The sequence below is a fragment of the Mustela erminea genome, chromosome 10 (genome assembly GCF_009829155.1).
Source record: "Mustela erminea isolate mMusErm1 chromosome 10, mMusErm1.Pri, whole genome shotgun sequence".
Taxonomy (NCBI): domain Eukaryota; kingdom Metazoa; phylum Chordata; class Mammalia; order Carnivora; family Mustelidae; genus Mustela; species Mustela erminea.
In genome coordinates this window covers 89,502,123-89,525,842 of record NC_045623.1, presented here as the reverse complement: position 1 = coordinate 89,525,842, position 23,720 = coordinate 89,502,123, and the positions used below count along the sequence as shown (strand labels likewise).

Here is a 23,720-nt window from a genome sequence, read left to right as displayed (position 1 = left end):
CACCTCAGCCCTTCCCCGGGGGTCCTCCCTTCAGACCACCAGATGGGCACACAACATACCCCCTGACTGCTTCAGACACGTGACCCCCCCCAACCCTGCCATGGCTCCCCCATCGCTGGTGACAGCCAGTGTGATGCTGTCCTCTGCCTGCAGAGGCGTCACAGCTCACAGGGCATGAATGTCACCCCGGCACTGCCAAAGCCGGGCACAGCCGCATGTTGCCCCAGCGACAAACACCACTGGCCCCAGGAGGAGGTGGAGGCGCACAGGGCTCTGTGCACGACCTTGGTCCCTGGACACCAGGAGGGGAGGCGCTGCGGCCTCCCTCCTGGGTAACTTTGGCTACCTGGTGCTGGGGGAGAGACGGAGGGAAGCAAGTGGCCCTGGGGCATGCAGACAACCTGGAAACACCACCTCTCCACGCTGCCACCCCTGCCCCATTTCTAAGTGAATGTGGTTGTTCTCCAGGGAGGGGGCAGAAGGAGTGGCAGAGGGAGGGCTGCTGTTGGGGCTTGAGGAGCTGTTCTCAGAGATGGGTGGCAGGGAGGCAGACTGGGGGGTGCAGTTACCATGACCTCAGGCCCCAGGACAGAGAGGGGGTGTGATGACAGCTTCAGACCTGGTCCTTAGGAAGGCCCCTCTCCAAATTCAGGCCACAGAGCCTGACAAGGAGGCCAAAGTCCAGGGGCATGACTCACCCAGGGAACAGGCCCAGCCTGCTGGCCAGAGATCGAGGAAGGCCAGGAGCCAAGGGGCCTGGGTTCAAGTCTGAGCTCCTCCCAGGCCAAGCTGAGTGACCTTGGAGCAGCAGCTTAGTCTCTATGGCTTATGGGGAGGGGGAAGGGGCAGTGGTGAGGGGAGGGCCAGAAAGAAGCTGGGTCTGGAGCCCGCAGGCAGAGTCCTGGTAACCATGGGAAGGACCTCGCAGTCTAGTCCCTGGACCCACCGTTTCCTCACAAGGAACCTCAGCTTTCTGTACCTCAGTTTCCTCAGCTGGAAAGTGGGAATGATGTCAACCTCACAAGACAATGTGATGTGAAGTGGGCAGGTGCTCAAAAAATAGGAGCTTCTCACTGAGGAGGGGAAAACAGAGAGGGCGAGAGACTCGTCCAAGCCACAGAGCAAGTTAGTATCTGCTGAACTCGCCCTCTAGCTTTGGGTTTCCCACCTGAACTGCTTCCGTAAGACTCCTTGGAGATTAGTAATAAGTTGAGGGCGGGGGGGGGGGCAAAGGGAGGATTTTGGGGTGTTGGTTACAGAGCTGCCCTCCTCTCCTGTGAAGACCAAGTGAACTGAATGGGAGTTTCCCATGCATCCCGACCTTTACCCCAAACCCCACTTGGTTCATCTTCAAACTCTAGAGCAGAGGGCCAGCTCAGGGAGGGAGGCAGCCCAAAACCCAGGCCTCCATGACCAAGGCCTGTATCTGGTGCTTAAAAGGTTGGGGGTATCTGGGATATCAGTTTTCAGAGCACGCCCATCTTACAGGAGTCCAGAGAGTGACAGGCCTAGCCTGAGGTCACACAGCATGACAGCAGCAGAGCCCAGAGCCCTGGCCAGGGACAGTCTCAGAGCAGAGTCCCTCTAGCCCCTGGGGATGGCTGGAGCTGGGGAGCCCTGGGGGACTGAGCGAAACGTGGCGACAGATGGCCTGCCGAGGCAGCGGCGATCTGGGCGGCTGGCAGGCATGCTCGCTCCCGCGCAGGGAAGCGGCTAATTTTAGCTGAGGCCTCGATGCCAGCTTTGTTCCCCCCACCCACCCACCGAGGGGGCCCAGCATGCCTTGCGTGCAACCCGCCTCCCCCAGGCACCCCTACTCCCCCGCCGGCCCCTTGGTGAGTAGTGCCCACCAAGAACTGTCTGCCTGACCAGGTCTCATCACACCCAGAGGCAAGGGCTAGGCCCTGGAGACCTGGCACCCCCACCCCAGGGCCTGTTTCTCATGACTCCAAGTTCATTCCTTGAAGAGGGTGGCAGGGAGGAGAGCCACTACCCAGACTGAGAGGGAGGGCCTGACAGAAGGGTCTGATACTCCTGGGGAGTGGGGGGCAAGGGGAGGTGGGGCACTGTCCACCACTCTATACTTAAGGGGATGAGACCCATATTCTAACCCTGCCCCAGACAGACTCTTCTGTGCTGGAGTCCCCCCTGGTGTTGGTAAGCAAGGGGCAGCAGCCCCTCTACCCCTTCCCTGTTCTGCATAACTTTTAACTGTTCCAGGAACTCAAAGTACTTTAAAGAAGTCAGAGATAGAGCAAGGCACCCTTGTGCCACTGGGGGAAACTGAGGTACGGTCAGAGACAGTCATCAATGTAGCAGGGGAGGCGACCAATCCCAGGGATCTGTGAGACCCAGACATGCTCTTCTTTGAGTTCTTACAGCGAGGGGGCTTCTTGGGCCAGCTCAGCCCCTGAAACTACCTTCTGCCCTGACCTGGGCTCCTAGAAGGTAGACTAGATGGTTGGAATCTGCATTCTAAAACCCCAGAAAGGGAGGGCTGGCACTCTTGGCTTCTGGCACCCCACCTCCTGTAGGTTCTATGGCCTTAGAACCTCCCCTTCCCATCTCAGATTCAACTACAGGTGCCAGATGGGGTGCCAGCACATCTGGCCCCTATCTGAAAAGGGAATCCTTTGGGGAGACTCTGGAGGGCCCCCATCCCTGTTCCAAACCCGGGGCCATGGGGAAATCACCAAATGGAAAACAGAGGAAGACAACTTGAAAGAAATCTATGTATTTAAAGAGAGTCAGAAGAGAAAGAGAGGGAGGGCAAAGGGAAGGCACGGAATCCGATTCAGGAAGAGAGAGACAGAGGAGGAGTGTGGGGGGCAAGAGACACAGAGCAGAATGGGGCTTAAAGAGAAGGAGATGGGGAGGGAGGGGATGGGAGAGAGAGAGAGAGAGAGAGAAGGAGGGAGAGAGGACAGGATGCTGGAGGAAGGAACACAGCAAAAGGGACTCAGAAGAGAAGGACAGAGGAGGAAGAAAAAGACAAAGACAGAGAGACAAGCAGGATGAGGCAGAGACAAAGACAGAGAGAGAGAGAGAGAGAGAGAGCAAGATCCACACAGAGGGGAAGAGATGGAGAAGGAGCCTGCCACAGACAGGGCAAGGCACAGAGAACTAAGGACACCACAGGGAGCTGGAGACAGACAGGGACTGACACACCCAGAGACCAACAGAGACAGTCGGGAGAGGGTGAGACACACTCAGAGAATGGGGCGGGAGGAAGGGGGAGACACGAAGTGATAGAGTGTGTGGGAAGGGGTGGGGGGGGACAGCACAGAGTGAGCAGGGAGGGGGCACAAAGAGGGGGGAGATGTCGTCGCCAGAGCTGGTGGGGGGGGGACAGAGGACAGAAATGGAATGTGGGTCTGGGCATGAGGCTCACAGATGCATCGGCTCCGGTTTCAGCTGGGGCAGTTGGCTGCTGGGGGGGCGGTGGGGGGGAGAAGGAGCAGAGCTGGTGAAGGAGGGGGGCCTGTTGCCATGGTTGCGGGCACGGCAGGGGCACAGCCGGCAGGGGCACAGCCGGCTGGCACTTGGAGTTCTGGGCATGGTAGGGGGCTGACTGAGGGGAAGGGGGGTGGCGATGAAGAAGCTTCACCCTGCCCTCGGGGCTCTACCAGGAAGAAAGTTTCCAGAGACAGGATGGGAGATGTTGGCACTGAGGAGGGCTCTGGGCCCTGCTTAACCCCATGGAGGCTGGAGGGGGGGTGGGTACCACTCCACAGGTCGCCTGTGGGTCTCCCAGGTTCCCCCCCACACACCCCGTGCCGCAGGCTAGACCCTGGGGACCCTCCAAGCTCCATCCCCTCCAGTCTAGCTGAAGCTCCCGCATGCTGCTGCTGCTGTTTTTGCTTGCAGGGGAGCAGCAAGATTGTGAATTCAGGATCTGTAATCCTAACGCAGAGCCCAGGCCTACCGGGCTCCAGTTGCCAAGGCGACGGAGGGTCAGAGGGCAGCGCGGGGCGCCCGCTCCTCCAAGTCAGAATCCCAATTGTTAAAGCCCAAGAATAAACAGCTGAAGCGGCCGTGGGGGGGCTGGGAGGGGGGCTGAGGTCTGCATCGGCTCAGTGTGGTGTTGTCAAGCGAGATGTCACTAATTGTCTGAAGGAACGGGCTGAGGCAGCTCTTAACTGCTTCTGTGCCACCGGAGACACCTTGGCTGCCTGGCTCCATCCCCCGGGCCTCCCAGCATTCCGCAGGGCCAGGCTGGTGCTGGGAGTGCTGGCCCAGCGTAATCTCTGCCTCTCCTGCATTGAACCCCCACATACCCTGGCTCCCAGCAACTCCTCTTTGCCCAACTTGGAACCTCCCACCTGCCAGCTAAATCCTTATGTCCCCAGAACCAGTACCCCCCAATTACTGGGCCCACAAAACAGCCCAGAACTGCCCGTTTGGCCGTGAAAGCCATCCCAGCTCCCCCAGCATCTCCACCTCTGCCTCCCAGAAGTCAGAGGTTCTGGTATGGATCGCAGAAGAGGACAGACTTCGGGGCCCTTCTGATCTTCGGCAGCTAGGCAAAGGCCTTCCTAGAGGAAAAAGGTCTGTGGCATCTTTCTGTGCAACTCCTGACTCAGGCACACACCAGAACCAAAAACCTGAATGGGGCCAGGAAACCCCATTTCCAGTGTTGGTTGGTCTACCTGCTTGCTGTGTGACTTCTGGGTACTCTCCCTCTGGAGCCTCGTCCATCCTCCAGCACCAAACATCTGGTAGCGCCTATTCTGAGCCAGGCTGTGTCTGCAACCTGTGCCCAGAGGAACTCCCGATCCGGTGGGTGGGAAAGGCTCTTACACAAAGTGGAAAACAATCTGAGATCCATCAGGTAAGCTATTCCAGGAAAAATACGGAGCAGTCTGGTACACAGTGAGCTGTCCGGCGGACTGCAGCTAGCTAGAAGCAGTAGTGTACTAGCAGCCCTTTATTACAGAGGGTCACTAAAAGGGTGTAGGTAATCAGGAAAAAGGCGGGGGGCAGGATTCTGGAAGGCTTTCCTGAAGAAAGTGGTACCTGGTTAAGATTTGGACAGGTGAGCAAGAAGGTAGAGTGCTCCAGAAGAGAGATCTTGTGAGGTCCTTGAAGGGGAGCTGAGCTCTAAGGTCTCAGGGTCGCCAGTTGAGCCCCTTCCAGGGTAGGAAGGAGGCGGCCTTCTGTGGTCTCCCTGCCCCGCAAGGCGGCCCTGCCTCCTCCTCCTCCTCCTCCACCCACTGCGCCTCGGGATGGCAGGAGATTGGCGCCTGGGGGCGGGGCACCGTGGGCAGGGCTCCCAGGGATTGGTAGTACCTGGAGTGATGTCACGAGGGGCGGTGCCAGGGCTTCGGGCACTCCCCTTGCCTCAGGTCCCAGACCCCTAACCCCAGGCCCGAAGCACAGACCCCAGGAGGGGGCGCTCAGGCCACCTGGCCGCCTCCCCACCATCAGGTGGCGGGTGGGGCTGGGGCGCTGTCCGTGGGCGGGGAGCTGGGCGCGGAAACAGGGGATCCCCCAGAGAGGGCCCAGCCCAGCCCCGGGCTGCATGCGTACAAAAGGCGACTTGTTCTTTCTTGGGATGCCTGCGTCTTCTCAAACATACCTACGGCCACACTCCGGGGACAGCTACACCCACACATTGCTGCACAAAGCCTGCCGGGGTGGGGACTAAGGGGCCCTTGCCAGCCCAAGGGGTCAGCTTTAAGAACGTTGCCCCAACCACCGTTTGCCACAGGCTCAACACCGTTCATCTCACCCCATCCCACCCCAAGTGACCTGGATACTCCCACAGCCTCACATGCAGCTCTAGAGACACTGATGCAGTCACATTCTCACAATTACCCTCTCCCTCAGACCATCTGTAGCTCACCAACTCCTTCCAGCCAGAGTCAGACCTCCAGCTTCAGCAGGGTCACCGCATCATGTGTGACCTTAGCACACAATGAAACCCATTAAGGTTCCTTTTTACTGAGCACTTACTCTGTGCCAATCCTTTTAATTACCCTTTGTGGGGAATGGTATTAGTCTCATTTTGTGGGTGGGGAAACTGGGGTTTATGTTAACTAGCTCACCCAGGGCAGAAGGATTTGAACCCAAGTCAAACTGGACTTCAGAGCCCCTGTTCTTCTCGGTATTGTTTCTGCCAATCATCACACCACCTCACACTCTTACACCTCCCCCCCCCAACAAAACCACAGAGGGCAAACCCATCTCAGAGTCAAGGTGTAATTCCCCACCCCAAATACATGTCAATGTCACCGCCTAGGATCAGGCAGTTTCTCTCACTCCTCAGACAGTGTATGTGTGCTGAGGGGAAAGAGTGTCCTACCTCTTAAGCTTTGCATCTCCAGGGCTGGCCGTCAGTCATTATAAATGGGGCACCGAGTAGAGCAGGGCCAGAACAGGCTCCCTCTAACCTTTCCAGCAGGCTCACCTCCACCTCCCCTGACCCCAGGATGACAAAGCACTGCCAGACTGGCTGGGGCACCAGGCCTGCAGCTCTCCCTGACCCCTTGGGCCATGATCTTCCCTTACCCCCAACCCCTGCTGGGAACAAGTAGAAACAAACTCCTTCCTGGGGATGTCAAAGCACCTTTCCTGGGGGAGGCGGCTCTGTGATCCCCTGAGCCTGGCTAGGGAGAAGGATCAGGTTACTCTTGCCCCAGCTGTGCTTGGACTCCTTGGGGCTGACCTTTCACCTCATCCAGGCCAGGACCCAAAGGGGACCAGAGTACAGCCCTCACCTCCTGTTAACCCTCTGCATTCCTTATCTTTTCATGGGAGGGGGTGGGGAATCTGCCAGGACCCAGAGGGTCTCAGGAAACCCAGCTAAGCACGCCAACCTCGCCCCACCCTCCCATCCTGGGGTCCAGTTTCCCAGAGGGCTTGACAGAATGCTCCTCCCTGCCCCCTGCCCAAGCTGCCCGGCCCTGCCAGGATCAGATACCTCCCTCAGCCTAAGCAGCTGAAAATGACCTGGGCTATTTTCGCTCTGGGATCGCGTTGCAAACTCCCCCTTGAGCTGGCAGCTTCCCACATCCCTCCAGACCATTGCCCCTTACTCCTCATCGCTAACCCGGAGCCATTGACTTAGAGAACAGGAGGACTTTTAAAGACCACAGGCCCAAGCCCCTCTGATGGGGAGACTGAGGCCATGGGGGAGTCAGTCACAGGGCTGGGCAGAGAACCAGGCTTCCTGGGGCTCCGCCCAGGTCTCTTTCTACTGTCTAGCACAGCCTGCTCTGTACCCTAGATCTCAGAGCCTCTGACCCAACCAAACACCCAGCCGACCTCCTCCAAGCCCCAGAAAGTCACACTGGAGGCTACCCACAAGTCTCTGGGCTGCCCTGCATGTCAGAAACCGCTTCTGCCATACACTTCTCTTTGTTTAGAACTGGGACCAGGTCTGTACCTGTATCACAACTATGTGGATCATGGGAATGTTTTGGCAGGTGCAAACAGGGAAGACAGACAGGGAGACTGAGGCCTAGAGGAACGGGAGGTAGAGTCAGGCTTCTTGAGGTTTATATTGCAAATACTTCCATGTTCTCAGCAGCCCCCTGCTCAAGCTTCTTGGTACCCCCCTTTTCCACTCCTACCAACCCAGCCCCCTCCAGGCCCCTGCCCCCCCCCCCTCAAGCCCCAGTCCTCCTGGGCAGGAATGTGACTGGTCAGGTCTGAGCTGACCACATGAGTGGCTATAAGGCGACAGACCCCCCATCCTCCCATCCCCCAAGCCTGGGGGAGCTCACATACCAAGGCAAGATTGGGGGGGGGCTGCACAGCTGCTTTAACCCTTTGCAGCCAGGCTTTCAGGGTGAGAAGAGAGGTAACTTTACTTGTAATGGCCACTCCCATTTGAGTGCTGCGGGGCAGTGTGTGTGGGGGGGTGTCATGCAAGCAGAACTGACTTTACTGAGGAGGTGGAATGAGGGATTTGCCCTTCTAGTCCCCGGTAAGAAAAATTATCCTTTGCCACCCCAACTGTTTAATCTCATCTCCCATGACATTTGGAAAAACAGTAAAGAGCTGGTGCTGAGGAGAGAGAAGGAAAGAACAAATCACGAACCCCAACCTCAGGAGCCCCTAGTCTGATGGGAGAAATATAACCCTGCCCTGGGGAGTCTGATGGGGGAGACTAGGCACAGAGGTTGGGACAAAGAGCTGTGAGCCGAGCAGGGAAGAGCACGTCGATGTGCAGAAGTGGGAGGAAGCCAGGGCAGGGCAGGAGCAGAACGAGCCAGGTGGGGTCAGATCAGGCAGGCTTCCCGGAGGCCCCTCGGCCAACACCCCTCCCCCCAGGCTCTGGAATCTCGGGGGTCAGGGCTGAGGGACAGCCCCGCCCCCTGCTCCCCTCGGGCTCAGGAATTCCACCAGCCAAGGGGGGGGCAGCTGCTTCGGCCTCAGTCCAAGTTGGCTCCCACTGGACCGGGAACTGCAGCTCCTCCTCGGCCCCCCACCCCCACCCAAGCCCCTGGGCTGGCCCCCAGCCCCCTCCCCTCCCCCTCCCTGGCTGGCACCGTGAGTGCCAGGCGCTGGCAGAAAACAAACCCGCCGGGGTGGGTTTGCAGGGAGCGGGGTAACCTTGACACAGTTGCGGCAGTCGCTAATGGCAGACACACACTCCGCCTGTTCTGGGGGGACTGTTGCCGTTGCTAGGAAACCGGCAGCCGCGTGAATGGAAATGGGTCAGTAAACCTGGGGAGAGATAGTGTGACACTCGAACCACTGCAGCTGCTCCAGCCCACACCGAAATCCCTCCTCTTCAATATTTATCACTCCCGCCTGGGCCCTCAGCTCCTGCCAGACCCTGCACCAGCCTGGCCCTCAGGCCCCCCCCAAGGCTCAACAGGGAGGAGGGAGGAGAGAACAGATGGGGGGGTTGCTTATCCGCTCCTTGGGGGGGCCCCCCAGGCGGGATGGAACTGGTTCTGGAGGAGATTGAACAGGAAACAGAGTCTAATCCTGCGGCAGGGAAGGGGTTAAAAGGTCAATTCACGCCTGTTCCTGACTTAGGCACCGTGGTAAAATTACTGCAAGTGTGAGCAGGCTAGCAACCGCCTGCTTGCCTACCTGCGGAGGCACTGATTAAGACCGGAGACCTCCCTCCCCAAGAGATGGAGGGGGAAGAGGCACCCAAAACAGCGCCAGGATTCGCTTGCAGCTTAAAAACACCTTCCCTTACAGCCAGGCAATCTCCCTAATGTAGCCCAAGCTTTCTAACAGCTAGAACCGATGCCTCTAGCACAATCTGATAAGCACCCCAAATGGACACGGGCTGCCTACTGCCATACAATAAATACCATCCTGTGCACACACACCCCTCCAACAGCCAGACACTCACTGTTCAGGAAACCTTGACAACACCCCTGCATGAACACCCCACCCCCACCCCCCACCCCATACAACAGGACAACTGCGATTCAGAACAGTGCAGTTCAGCTCAACACCTACAAACAAGTCCACAAACCTAGGCACAGGCAGAACAGTCAGATTGTGCCCAACCTTCCCAGTCAGGCTGGGAAGTCAGGCCTGTCCTAACCCAAAGCCTGGCTTCTCTGGTTCATCTGTTTCTTTCTTTCCCATTGCCAGCTTTCTTGTCTTGTTCACTGCCCCCCACCCCATATACTGCCCCTGCAGTCGCTTTTCTGGCCACACCATCCCACAAGCTAGCTGCCCTGGGCACCGCAAGCCTCCCCTCACCCCACCCACCCCCCAAATCCCTGGAGGCTGACTGGTCACTGACACACACATTCCCTTCCCCTAGAAGCAAGCAGTCTCACAGCCCGGGCTAACACGAGCTCTTATTCTTGGGCCTTTCTACTGACAACAGGGACCCTGGGAATCGGCAGCACCACTCACTTGGGTGATATGCCCCCTCCACCCACCACAATCTCAGCCAGTGTCCCTGAATGGTGTGTCTGGGGAAGGGAGGCTCTCCAGTCTTCTAGAGGTGGGGATACCTCCACAGGAATCTCCCATCTGACTCGGTTCTGTGTGCTCCTATCTCCTAGGATACATCAGTCAACACAGTCTCAGAGCCTGTCAGAGCTGGAAGGGGCCTCAGGGAGTCACTAATCCAGCCTTCCCTGCTATGCAGGAGGAAACCAGGGCCCAGAGAAGGGAAGCAGCTGCCCAAAGTCACACAGCCCCATTGTGGCTTCCAGTCCCTTTCTCTTCTGCAGTCCCTCACTGAGAGCTCTCTAAGGGCTGGAGAGAAACTATAGGGATACAGGCCGCCCTGGAGGGCTTCCCTGAGGCAGAGGGAGGTGGGGCTGGATTCAATGGGAGAGAGTCTACAGTCCTAAAGGTGAGTTTCTGAGAACTGACCAGCCGTGCATTCAGAGGCAGGCATCTGGCAGCCCTGGAATCTGGGCCACAAAAATTTGCTCGAATCTGGACTATGCCAAATGATCTGATGGACACTCATCCCTACCCCACCCCCTAGTCCAGGCTCCCCCTCTCGGCCCCCCCCACCAAGCTAAGACCTAAACCAGCTGCCAAACCAAAGGTAAAGGAAGACTGATCTGTTCTCCATACCTGGCCTTCAAGGTACATTCTAAGGACTTGCTGCCTTTTATTATTTAAATAAATCTCTGCCAGGAAGCCTGGGATGCTCGGGAAAGAGGTGTCCTGCTAGGTAGCTTTTATATCAACTCCATTTTGCAGAAAAGCAAATCGAGGCTCATAGAGGTGGGGCAGTTTGCTCAAGTTCACACAGACAACAAATGGAGCCTTGAGTTCCTTCCAGTACATAAGGAAGGCCAATCCAACAGGAAACAGGGAGAACTGGGGGGGGGGGGGCATGAAGGGGAGGGAAGAGTGGGAGTTGACACAGGCCCAGGCCCAGGCCCAGGCCCAACATCCTGGGCTGAGGGGGGAGCCAACAGGGATCTGAATTTGAATCTGGATATCTGGGCTCCACCCGCACCCCCTCTAGCAGAGGTGGAGTGAAAGGTCAGCACAGAGATGGGAGGGAGCAGAAAGAAGAATTCGCTTTCAGCCTGCCTAGGCCATACCCTAGGGAGCCAGGCCAGGGGCTGCCTCAGCTTCCCCCGGCCCAGAGCTCTTTTCCAGGCCCCACCCCCACCCCAGCAGGAGTATTGTGAGACCAGGCCCCCTCTGCTGGCCTCAGTTTCTCCATCTGTACTAAGAGCTCACCAAGCAGGAAGGACTTCTAAGGGCCCTTCCAGCTTTAACAGAGTTTAGTGACCTGTCCTAGTTTTCAGTTCCCAACACACATTCAGAGGTCTCTCCCCTAGTACAGAGCTAGCTGAACAACGTTAACTATGTGCTCAATGAATAAATGAACACAATGAAACCAACATCTTTCCATCCTCCTCAGCCTTATTGAGAGCCACTACTTACCTTGGGAAGCCAAATTTCACAGGGCTGTTGGAGGGGAAGGGGATTCAAAGACTTAAGGGCTCTGAATGAGGCGGTGTGTTACACAGGTGCCATTTATTTCCTGTCCTCACTCTGTGCAGACACTATGGTAATTTGCTTTAAACATTGTGCAACTTTAAGCTCCATAACAAGGCCACAGCCTACCTACTATTATCTAGTTTTTCAGATGAGCAAAGGGACTAAGGAGTGAAGGGACTAGCTCAAGGTCACACTGCCAGTTGCTCTAAGGCTTTTGTTGAACATGGTGAGGGTGTGATGGGCTGGGGCGAGAAATGGAAGCTGAACAGGGACCCTTGGCAAAGGGAGAGGTAGTCCACCCCAGGCGAGGGAGGTGCCGGAGTTGCCAAAAGGCTCAACAGTTTGCAGAGGCCAAATGGTACTGGAACTAGCAAAGTGTGGGAAAGCATCCCTTCCCCTCCCCCACAAAGGGCAAGGTAGACCTCCTTCCCTCCCCCTACTCACAGTGCCAAGAGTGAGCCCTCAGAGGTCACTTACCTACTCCCCTGGATCTCAGGGTTCCTCTAAAAGGAACCCCCTCCCTCCCGGGAGCCCTTTTCTGGACTTCAGGACCTGCAAGGTGCAGATCCGCCCCCAAAGAAGGCTGCCGCCAACGTCCAGAAAACGGTCCAGGATTTTTCCGGCACGTCCGCCCCCCACCGGCTCCGCGGCTGCCGGGGGTGAGGACCGTTGGGGGGTGTTGTTGAGAGAGGATGGCCTCGCCTCCCTCCTAGAAGCCCTGAGGCGCCTCTTGCTCAAGCAGGGAGGCTCTGGTCCGCAAGCCCAGCCGTTCTCGGGCCCGAACGGTCCGCCTCCGAGTTTTCCCGCCGCCGCCGCCGCCTCTCAGGCTACCTGGCAGGCCTGCGCTGCCCCCTGATCCCTGCCACCCCCCCTCCTAGATGAGGCCGCGGAGCTTCTGACTCCTGGAGGAGGTGACGGGCCGAGAGGGAAACCAGGCGGCTGGGGGAGGGGCGTTGCCTGCACCTGGCCCCTCTCCGCCGCCCAGGCCGGGAGGGGCGGGACTGGACCCCCGCCAGACCCGAAACAAGCGGCAGGGGGAGGGGAGGTGTGCAGCCCTCCACTCCCGCGGCCGGGGGGCGGGTAAGAGCTCCCCCCACCACAGCCCTGGCCGCGGAGGCGCCCCCTAGGGTCGGGCTACGAGGCGCCCCTTCCCGAGCCGCGCGCTCAGCCCGCTCCCCCGGCCGGCCGCGCTCTCCAGCTGCAGGAAATTCCAGAAGCTCTCCATCATCCCGGCGCAGCGCGCAGTCCGGGCTGCCAAGGCTCCCCGAAGGAGAGCCACATGCCGGCCGGCCGCGCGGCCCGCCCTCGCCACCACCCCCCCCAACCCGGCGAGGCAGCCACGTCGGGCCGGGCGGGGGCCGGGTCGGCCGCCCCTTCCCGCGCCCCGGGCCCGGCGGAATGCGTGGCAGCCCCGGCCGGGGGCTATTTTGAGCGGGAGGGGAGCGGCCCAACATCGGTGTTTTCGGCTTTTTCCTGGCCCCCGGCCCGCCCTCCGCCAGCCCGGGCCCTCGGCTGCCCGCGGAGTGCGGGGGGGTGGGTGTCACGTGGCGGGGGGAAGAGGAGGGCCGCCGCGATCCGGCTCGGGCTCCGGCCCGGGTCCAGGCCCGGGAGGCGCCCGGCGGCAGTCGGGACCTGCGCTCTCGGCCCGGGCGGAGCGGCGGGATTATTAATAGCGCGCTTGGCTCTGGCGGCGGCTGCGGGGCGCCCGCTACCTGTACGCCCCTCCTCGGACAAGCACTGACAGCCTGGGCACTCCCGCCCCAGCAGCGGACTCAGGCCTCACTGGATAGCGCCACTGTGCCCCAGTGGCCAATCACCGGCCTCGATTTCCTTACCTGTAAATTGGGGATGTGCCACCTGGCTTTATATAGTGGTACCAAATAAGGATTTTGCTTGCTGTGTGCGCCTCTTTGGGCAAAACGCCTTCCCTTTTGGGAGCCTCCGTTTTTCCATTTATAAAATGAGGGGGTCCGAGAGAACTCTTTCCAGGGCAAGAATCCCTTACATCTGAATAATGCATTTTCACTTACAACCCGATTGAACTTGTCAATTACCAATAGTAATAGCCAACACTGAGCACTTGCCCTGCATGGGTTAACTCACTTGAAGATAAGGTTCCCATAAAGTTGGTAATATTCCCTTTTCCTGATGTAGAAACTGAGGCCCAGGAAGGTTAAGTGATCTACCAAAGGTCCAATGGAAGGGGCCAGAGTCAGATAAACTTAGGCTCCAGAGTCTGAGTTAACTACTGAACTACAGTGCCCTGAGACAAGCAGGACAAACCCTGCCCCTTCTTAGAGTGGAGGAAACTGAGGCTCATAGTGTCATTTGCCCAAAGTTACCTTTGGCCAGTTAGTGGCAGAGGTGAGCATCCAACACAGATCTTCCAATTCCTAGTCTAACACCCCACTGCAGCCCTCCGAATCTGCTCAGCTTCTGCCCTGGGGCAGCTAGCAGGGTTCCCAGGATGGAGTCCTAGAAATGAGCTCACAGGCACTATCCCCATGGCTGCAAAGCTATGTCCAGGGCCCTAGGAATCACCCTTTGTTCCCAAGGGACTGACCCAAGCTTCTGGGCCCAGAGGGGTCACCAATCCACCAAACTCTAGACTTAGCCTAGCCTTAGAGCCATGAAGGTGGAGGAGCTAGGGATGAAGGGAGATGGCATGGAGGGGTAACAGCCTGCGACAGAGCATGGAGTTGCTTCCTGCCCCCACTCAACCTCCAGCAAGGAAGCACAAAGGCTGGCAGGCCCCCCACTCCGCCCCGGAAACCTGGCAGTTTATTTCTGTCTCTGGGCCCCCTGTTTCCACAGAGCCAGTCCAGGAAGGCTGGCAGCAGCTGGCTTGGAGGGGTGGAGCTCCTGCTCCCTCAAGGGTCCAGCTGCTACCCTGCCCCACCCCCACCTGCCAGGCCAGACCAGACTCCAGATTCAGAGGTGACACTGGGATGAGGGAGGGAAAAGCTGGAGGCCACTTGGTCAGGACTACAAAGGAGGGACCCCCCTCCAACTCCCAATCCAGCAAAAGATGCTCTCCCAGGGTGAGCCAGCCAACACCCAGTTCTGTATAACCTTATAAGAGTATAACCTCTGGTGTGTCCAACTCTATTTACTCCAGATCATTCTGGCTGATGATTCCTCTGGATCATGGTCCCAAAGAAAAGCCCATTTCTAAACCTGTGCTGCCCAATATGGTAGAAACTAACTATTGAGCACTGGGAACGTGGCTAATTGGAATTAAGATGTGCCATAAGCACAGAATATGCATCAGGTTTTGAAGTCTGAAATATGAAAAAAAAAAAAAGTAAGATATCTCAATACTTTAAATAATGATTACATGTATTAAAGTGATAATATTTTGGATATACTGGGTTGCTATATTATTAACATCAATTCACTTATTTCTTTTTACTTTATTTAATGTGGCCACTAGAAAATTTAGATTACATACATGGCTCCCATTACATTTCTATTGGACAGTGTTGTTCTAGATCCTATGGTACTCTGGCTTAGGGCCAAGACTTTGCCTGCTCTAGATCAGTATCTGTGTGGCTTTAGCTCACCCACTTCCCTATATTCAGACCACAACCTTATGTGTTGGTCTAAATCTCACCACCCCACACCACTCCACCCCAGTCTTTTGTGAATCTAGGCTCCACCAGAGATTATGGCTTAGTTTGTTTTAAACCACTCTCTATTACTAATTTCTTGTTCATCAATTCCTAACCCCTAGATCCCAGCAAGACCGTGGATCTCTCTTCCATGTTAACCAGGCTGACAGTCTAACACCACAACCTTATTTGCTTAGATTGCTATCTAGTAAGATTGAAGATCAAGATACCCTTAGGAAGAATGGGGTTCTAGAGTAAGGGTTGGCAAACTATGGCCCGAGCGCCAAATCCAACCTGCTGTCTGTTTTATAATTCAAGTCTGATGGGAACACAGCCATACTCATCCATTTATGCATTGTCTATGACTGCTTTCAAAGTACAATAACAGAGCTCAGTACTCATGACTAAGACCCAATGGTCTACAAAGCCTAAATTTTTTTTTCTTTTTTTTTTACTATCTGACTCTTTACAGAAGTTTTGCCAGCCTCTTTTCTAAATGACCAACAAGTCCAACCCACCAGAAATCTAGATTCCAGCCTAAGACCATGATCTAGTCTAATCTAGATCCCTTCCTCCTTAGAGGATACTGCTGACCAGGGTCTAAACCAGAGCCTGACATGCACCACATGCTGTCTGGGTCCCAGATTCCACTCTGATCTCAGGAGATGGCCTGGGTTACTCTTTTCTGGGATGGAAAGGGTGTCTCCACTTCTGAAGTGCCCTACAGGGATCACAGCCCATTTGAGAATGGGGAGGGAGGGATGATTCCAGAGACAGCACAGGAGGCTGCGTCCAAGAGTTAGTAGTAAGCCCTCCTCTGCCAAGGGGGCAGAGCAGAATCTCACCTAGAAGACAGAGCAGGTCACTTAGCTGGGGGTCATGTGGGACAGATACCAATCCGCCAGCAGCTAGACAAGGGGGCTTTAAATGGAGTCTTCATCTCTAGCTCCACACCCCCAACCACCTGATGCTTATCACGTCAGGTCTGAATGGCACCACTACACACCCCTTTTTCCACCATTCACCTCTAGCTCCCAGCCTTCGTTTTAGTAGTGAAAATCTTGGGCTCTCGCACTGACAGACCCAGGCTTCAACTCCAGCTTTGGCTTGGGGCAAGTCACTCTACCTCTCTAGGCTTCCTTAGTTTCCCCATCTGTAAAGCAGAATAATAATAACAGTACCTACCTACCTCACAGGGTTGTTGAATGGACTTAACAAGATCAGGATGTGTATCACTTTGCCCAGCCCCTGGCCTGGTATAAGCATTTAATGCTAATTGCTATTTTTATTACTCCCGATCATCTAGTTTGGTTCCATGGATGGACTTTGGCAGGTTTATAAAACCTCACAGAATTTTAGCCGAAATTTGTTTTTGTATTTTTCTGAAGAGAAGACCCATCGTCTTCTCAAAATGGATCCTTAGCTCAAATGTTGAGGAGAAAAAGGGGTCTTCAGTTCAATCCAAATGCGGAAACAAGGACACACAGATGGAAAAGGACTAACCGAGGGCCCCTCAGAAAGTGTGAGGCAGAGCTCGGAAGGTTATTGGTCAGGGATTTGTCTCCCGGGCTCCTCTCCCACTAGTCCAAGCTGTCTCTCCGATCTGACCTTGCCATATCTCGCCCGCTCAGCTGTGACAGTCCCCCAGTGGGCTCCCCACCTCCAAAATGCCTCCACGGAGCCCCCTCCACCTTGTGCCACATTCAGCTGCCTCAGTCTCCTTCTCAGGACACAATGTCCCTGCTCCCAAACCTGTAATGGCTCCCTACTGCTGCCAAGGCCCTTTGCCTGACACTCCAGAGCCCCCACAGCCCACCCTGGCCCCCACCAACCTCTTCCTCGCTGTGGCCTCTTGTCTGGTCAGTGGAGCTGACTTCTTCCTCACCTCTCTCCCCCTCCCCACGGTCCCCATACCACCCACATGCTCACTCCGTTCTGGACGGCTTCTGCCCCTTTGCTCAATCACACAGTGTCTCAGGCCCAGCCGGCTGCCCCCGCTCTGCCCTCAGGGTTGCCCCTGGGTCCAGCCCGCTCTGAACTCACCCTGATCAGGCCATGCCGGGGTATGCTGACCGCAGCTCTGGCTCCGGGAAGCAGGCCTCTCTGCTGCTATATCCTCCCCTTCTCCCGTTAGGCCTTCTGTCCTCTAGACTTTTAGGAATAACACTCCCTTGTCGCTGGGAGTCCTAGGGAGTCAGCACTGTCCTCAGAGTTATGACTCCTGGGTCTGATTCCCCTCTTTGAGCCTCAACATCCTCATCTATAAAATGGGGACAGCAATATCTACATCTTGAGTGATTCTCATGAAGGAAAAATGCCTTATAGACTGGAAGGTACTTTTTCTATTAAAACCTGCTGCACGATGGGGCGCCTGGTTGGCTCAGTGGGTTAAAGCCTCTGCCTTTGGCTGGGGTCGTGATCCCAGGGTCCTGGGATCAAGCCCCAAGCTGGGCTCTCTGCTCAGCAGGGAGCCTGCTTCCTCCTCTCTCTCTGCCTGCCTCTCTGCCTACTTGTGATCTCTGTCAAATAAATAAATAATATCTTTAAAAAACAAAACAAAACAAAAACCTGCTGCATGAATAATACTAACAATAACCTCCATTTATGAGTTTACTTAAAACTGCAATCACCCTGCAACTCTGGCCCTCCCCAAGTCCTTTCCCGGTTTCATTTTTCTCTGTGACACTTAGCAACATCTCACACACCATGCATTTTACTTCTTTCTGGGTTAACCGTTTCACCCTCTAAATGTCAGCTCCTTGAGGGCAGGGATACTACCTTGTTCTCTGTTTACTCTACTTTGTTCTCTGCTGTGTGCCCTAGAAAAGTACCCGACACTAAGTGTGCACTTGGTAGTTGAGGAATGAATGAATGAGCGAATGAATGAACGGAGAACTCCCTGCGTGCCAGGCACTGTGCTAATCACTTCTCATGAGTCTTTCCATCTTAGATGGGTACTTTCATGAGTCCTCATTCTGAAAAATGAGACCTCAAGTGACTTGCTCTGATCACATGGTAGGAAGCAGCCTGGCTAGGACTGGACTCCAGAGCCTGCCCTCTAGATCACTCTGCTCTATTTCCTGTTCAGATGGGGGCTTATTTCTACTTCTATATTAGCTAAGCGTCTTGAATCTGTCACCCTCCCTAGTTCCTTGGGGTTGCCACTCTCCCTCTGCCCCTGAGGCCACCAGTCCTCCCAACCCTTATTCTGACCTCTCTTAACCATTTCCTACACTTCTTAGCCCTAAGCCAAGCTGCTCGTTCTCACCTCAGGACCTTTGCTGATAACAGTGTGCTCCACCTGGACTGAGGGGCTCCCCACCTCTGTCCACTGTGCTCATTTCTCGAGACCTACATCCTCCGGTCTTGACTTGCTCCCTTCCCTGAGCTCATACCTTTTTTATTGCTGGGAAAAACCACTGGGGGAGCAAACGCTGACTTGGTCCATTCCCTGAATTTGGAGGCCTCGCTCACTTCTGTCTCCCTCCTGGTGAGGTCTCTCCCTCCTTCCTCTGCTAGATCACTGCCCCCACTCCACACCATCTCTTAAGCAGGTTTACAGCTTTGTAATTAAGAGCCTGGCTTCTGAGTCTCTCAGTTTCCAGCCCTAGCCTTTTCTAGCTGTGTTCCTCTGGGCAGGTCTGTATGCCTCTTTGAACCTGTTTCCTATCTGCAAAATGGGGACGATACAAGTACCTGCCTTAGGAGCTAATGTGCCTGGCATATAGTAAGCGCTCAATAATAAATCAGCCTGTTGTTACTTCTACAGCATTCTACTGTGTCGCTCATCCCCTCTAAAAGCCTTAGGCTGCTCTCTGAACAAGCCACCCTTAATATAATGAGGATACTAGTAAGACTGCTAACATGTACTGACCACTTATTATTTGCTATGAGTAGCAATATGCTTGCCACCTAGCGCGTGCTCACTATTGCTTACTGAATAAATGAATTAACTAGTTTAATACTCACAACAGCCAACAGGGGGTGGGCCACTATTATAATACCCATTTTACAGACAAGGAAATCAAGGTCCAGACAGGGTAAGCGATTCAGCATCTCTGGGATTTAAACCCAAGTGGCCTGACTCCAAAGGTGAGATGCTCATGGCCTTCCTCACCCTCACTGTTCCTGTCCTGATCTGCTCCAAGGGCAGCCCTGGGACAGGGTGGAGCGGCGGGGAGAGGCCCTTTCCTTCTCCAGAGGTGGGACCTGAGCATCTAGATGGGATGTTCACTGAGCCCCCGCTCCTGAGCTCAAACCCTTCACACTTCATCTCATGTGAGCCTCATCAAATCCTAGAGTCAGGGCCATGCTTACTTCCCCTGGACAAACAGGGTAACCGAGGCTCAGAAAGGAGTCGAGTAACTAAGGTTACATGGGGATTCAAAGCTCAAAACTCTTTTCCTCTGCATCACATTTTGTGATGTTTTTCTCCTGTTGTCTTATACAACTGCTAGTAACTGTTCAGACACACCTCCCTTGTTTTTCCAGTCGGGAGGCAAGCTCTCTGAGGGCGCCATCTGAGGTCCACCTTCACTGCCCTCCCCCCACCCCAGCCCGCACAGCAGCAGGTGATCCAGGCCCCATGGAAGGTTTTCCAGTAGCTGATCTGCACCTCCTAGCTAGGCCCACCCTGACGCTCTGACTGCTTCCTCCCATGGAACAGGTCTTAGCAGATTTGGGGTTGGTGAGAGTGGGGCCACATCTCCCTTTCAACTTAGGCTCCAGGCTCCCCCAAGATTCCACATCTCTGGGGAATTCAGGGCTCCTATCTCCCACCTACAGCATGAAGAGGGTAGGATATGTGGTAGCTCAGAACAAGGACTCTGGATCTCTGTGTTCCAAGTGGAAAGGCTGTCCCAAGGTACGAGCTGTGGGACCTTGGGCAAGTTACTTAACCTTTCTAAGCCTCGGTTTCTGATATGCAAGATGAAGATGATAATGACAGGGCTACTAGCTGATTAAATGAGCATCTATTTCTAAAGCTAGAAAAGTGCCTGGAATATGGTAAATGGGTTCCACCTAGCCACGAAAGGATCCCCCTGGTAGGGTACAGTGAGAGTGACAAAGCAAACCTCAGATCCAAACAGAAAACTGAAGACACACAGGAAAATGGAAGCCGGACCTCATACCTCAGGAAGCCCCTTGTGGCAAGGACCCATTCCTCCTCTCCCCACAGTGTCCAAAGTTAGAGGACACCAGTTACCGGTCCTAATACCCCTACCCTAATCCCAAGCCACTTCCCGTCCCCTCCCTCCAACTGTTAACTTTCTGTGCAGCCAGATAGATGACAGCCAGAATCCAGGCCCTGCCTCTCTTAGTTGCTGTGTGACCTTGGGTAAATCACTTAGCCTTTCTGAACCTCACTTCCTCATCTCTATAGGGGATCATCCTCCTTTAGAGAGTCCATTCTAGAGATTAACCAATAATCGAAAACATGCCAAGGATGTGTTCACAGGTGGGCGGACATGCCAGCATCCTACAGGCCTGACCACACAGATGGGTATGCTGTTGTGGGCACTGGAGTGGGCAAGGGGGCTGTCGTTAAAGCAGATCCCCTCTTTGAAAGTTTCCCCAACCAGCCCCTAAGTATAGCACGGGTTGCAAGCCAAGCTCCCTATCCTTTAAACCACCACCCTATGACATTAAAATCTATTTGCTGGGGAGGTGGGGGAGGGAGGCAGGGGCCTAGTGCCAGGCCTCTCTTCACCAAGTTACTGCACAGGGAGCCCTGGAGCCATACTGGGGAGAGGGGAGGGAGGAGTAGGAGGGACCACAAGTGAGGGAGGGTGGGGAGGGCCCTTTGGAGGAGAGCCAGGGAGAGTGGAGAAGACCATTGGGTTGAGAAGGGCAAAGGGGAACAGGGACATGCCCCCAGGGCTCTCCCTCTCCCCCATGACTAACTCAGCAGTTACCTGGCCTGGCCTTCTACCCCTCCGAAAAGGAAGAGGAGCCAGAGGCAGCAAGTTAGGATAGACGATTACCCGCCGTTAATTAATTAAAATAAACAGCAAATTAAATACAGCAAAATTAAAATAGCACAGGAAATTAATTCTCTACCAGCCCCACCTCACAGGTAAGATGCTTAAAGGGCCCCTTGCAGCTAGGATCCAGGGCAGCTGCGGGGGCGGGGGGGGGTGGTCAACAGAACATGCCTTATACCACAACTTCTGGTGACCCCAGGTATCAATGGTGGAACGCACAGGCATTTACGTGCCTCCACCAGCCTGAGAAGGGCCTCCTGGCTCCTCAACCCCAGGGGATTCCAAGCCCTAGGCCGCATTCCTGAATTCCAGCCCTGCTCCTCCCTTAGTGGGCAGGAAGGGTCCTGACACCCCTTGGGCCAGGGCCTGGGCATTGTGCCCTCCTGGGCATATGGCCCACATCTACCACTGCGTGGGTCAGGGCAGAAGGGAAGAAGGACCTTGGCCTTCTCTTCTAGGTTACCTCTGGGACTTGGAGTCAGACCCTGGCAAAAATGCCCCTCTTTTTATGCTAAGCTCCTGGGTCTCTTACTCAGAAGGCCTCAAATCTGTCTCTGGGGAACCCCTCAATTTGCTCCTTTCTTTTGCTCCAAATGCTCAGGAAAAAAGCACTGCTGGGGCCCAGAATCCCAGGCCAGAAGATGTCCTGCAAAGATGGCTAGACCAACCCTTGGGACGTCATACCAGGATCCCCTCCTGTATAGCACTGATCACCTGATCACATAGATGGGGACACTGAGACCAAAGAGGGCAAGGCATTTGTCTGAGCAACAGCTTAGCAGCAGCGCCTGGAGGGAGTCTCTCATGGGCCCATTCCACGTCACCACCACAGATCAACCCCATGCTGACCACCCCAGCCTGGCCGCCAAGGCCCCTCCTCTATGATTCCACCCAAGACTCCCCAATCTTGTGTCTCCCACAGGGGCCGGATTAGACTCCTTGGTTTGCCCTCGGGCTGTCGTCCACACGGTCCCGAAGCTCTCCCTCCACCTCCACCTGCCCAAGTTCAACCAGCCTCTTCAGGGTCTGGCTCAATGCCAGAGCCACCATGAGCCACCCAGACCCTGCCATGTGCTGCCTCGTCCTTCTTTAATCTTCCAGGGTGCTTTGCCTTCCCCTCCATGCTCAGCTCTCTCCTGTCTCCTGTGGTTCTCGGGTGTGTGAACTGCCCAGAGTCACAGACCACACCTCTGGGCCCCCGCACAGTACTAGCACACAGTAGGTGCTCACGAAATCACCTCTTCATTCGATGTCCCCCATGTCCCATGGATACTGACAATAGTGGTTCTCACCGACTGGGCATTTACTACCCAGGAGCCCGGCTCCCGTTCTGTCCCATCCTCAGCTGATGGGCCTAACTTAGAGGCTGTGGGACCTTCCCAAGGTCACAGCTCTAGAATTGGGACACCACCGGTCCTTGCTCCTAAATGAGTCTCTCTTTTCCCATCCCATTTGCTTCCTCTAGATCAGACCAGCATCATCTCCTATCTGGACTCCTCAAGCCTCTCAACTAGCCTCCCTGCCTCCCATCTCTCCCTACCTTGTCTTGGCTCTAAAGTCTTCCCATGAGTCCCCGTGACCCACTAGATGAGATCCAAACCTGTGAGCAAGGCATCTGAAGTCTGGGACACCCGGCTTCTGCTCTCTATGCATCTTCTCTAGTCTCAACACTGCCCCTGTGCTCCTGCCATACCATACCTTGATTTACTTCCAGGCTTTGCATATGATGTTCCCTCTGTCTGGAACACTTTGCCCCTACTTCTCCTGTGAATTCCTACATATCCCTCAACATACAAGACCAAGGGTTACCTTAAAAATCTCATCAGGTGAGATAAGCAACAAACAAACCAGTCACAAAATTGAGAACTCTATGCGGGAAGGACCTGTGTCCCCTGGGTCCCCGGTGCTTAACCAATAATCAGGGCCCAATCAGCACCGTTGACTGAATGCTCCGTGTATATTTGTTGGCTAAAGAGAGCAATGACAGAAGAACACAAGGCCGCAGTGTCCGGGGCTGGAGGTGGAGGAGAAGGGACCGAGGCCAGAAAGGCCAAGGACGCGGTGGAGAACAGTGACAAATACTGTCAGGGGCTGTTCTGCGGCAGAGCTACACTCTTGGCAGAGGGAGTGTTTGTGAGAGACAGAGGAAGGAAAGCGATGGTGTGAGGGAGGCTCTGAAAGTGTGTGTGCGCGCGCACGCATGTGAGAAAGTGGTGAGATGTGTGTCGGGGAGTGTGTGTGTGTGTGTGTGTGTGTGTGCTGCATTTGTGAATGAGTCTGTGAGGGAGAAGGTGAGGATGTAAAGGAGTGCCCGTATGTGGGCTTGGGGGGGTCCATGGAGAAGAAGGCGAGGGCACACAGGAAGGAGAGAGCCCGCGTGTTGGATTGGTGGGTCTGAGTAAGAACAGGTGAGGGTGTGTGTCGTGAGGGTTGTGGGTGTAGGTGCTCAAGGCGGTGCATGTGTGCTCGGGGTGGGGGGCAGGGAGTGGCTGAGAGAGACAACCAGCAAGAAGGGGACTACTGGGGGGCGGTGCGAGTGAGAAACGCTGTGTGGGCAGGGGGGTGCGGCGCTAAGCCTGTGCAGTGGGAGACGGCGGGCCTGTATGTGTCCGGCAGGCAGGGCAGGGTAGAGATGTTGGAGCTCCACTGAGGGTGTGGCTGCCGTGGCCTCGACCACGGGCCCTGTGCCAGAGTTGGGGGGGCTGGCCCTGGGCCCAGGGTGGGG

General features: G+C 55.5%; 1 protein-coding gene across 9 annotated transcripts in view; it reads right to left on the bottom strand.

The window, feature by feature from the left end:
• The window catches only part of AHDC1 (AT-hook DNA binding motif containing 1), a 64,058-nt gene that overhangs the window by 25,151 nt on the left and 15,187 nt on the right, over positions 1–23,720 (bottom strand). Inside the window, exon 1 of one of the 9 annotated variants that reach the window (XM_032361412.1) lies at positions 11,878–15,931. The exons of 7 other annotated variants lie outside the window; for them this stretch is intronic. The gene's annotated coding sequence lies outside the window, so the exon portion shown is untranslated. Of the gene's footprint in view, positions 1–4,649; positions 8,321–11,877; positions 15,932–23,720 lie in introns of those variants that run through there. One more of the 9 variants, XM_032361411.1, reaches the window with a different exon arrangement.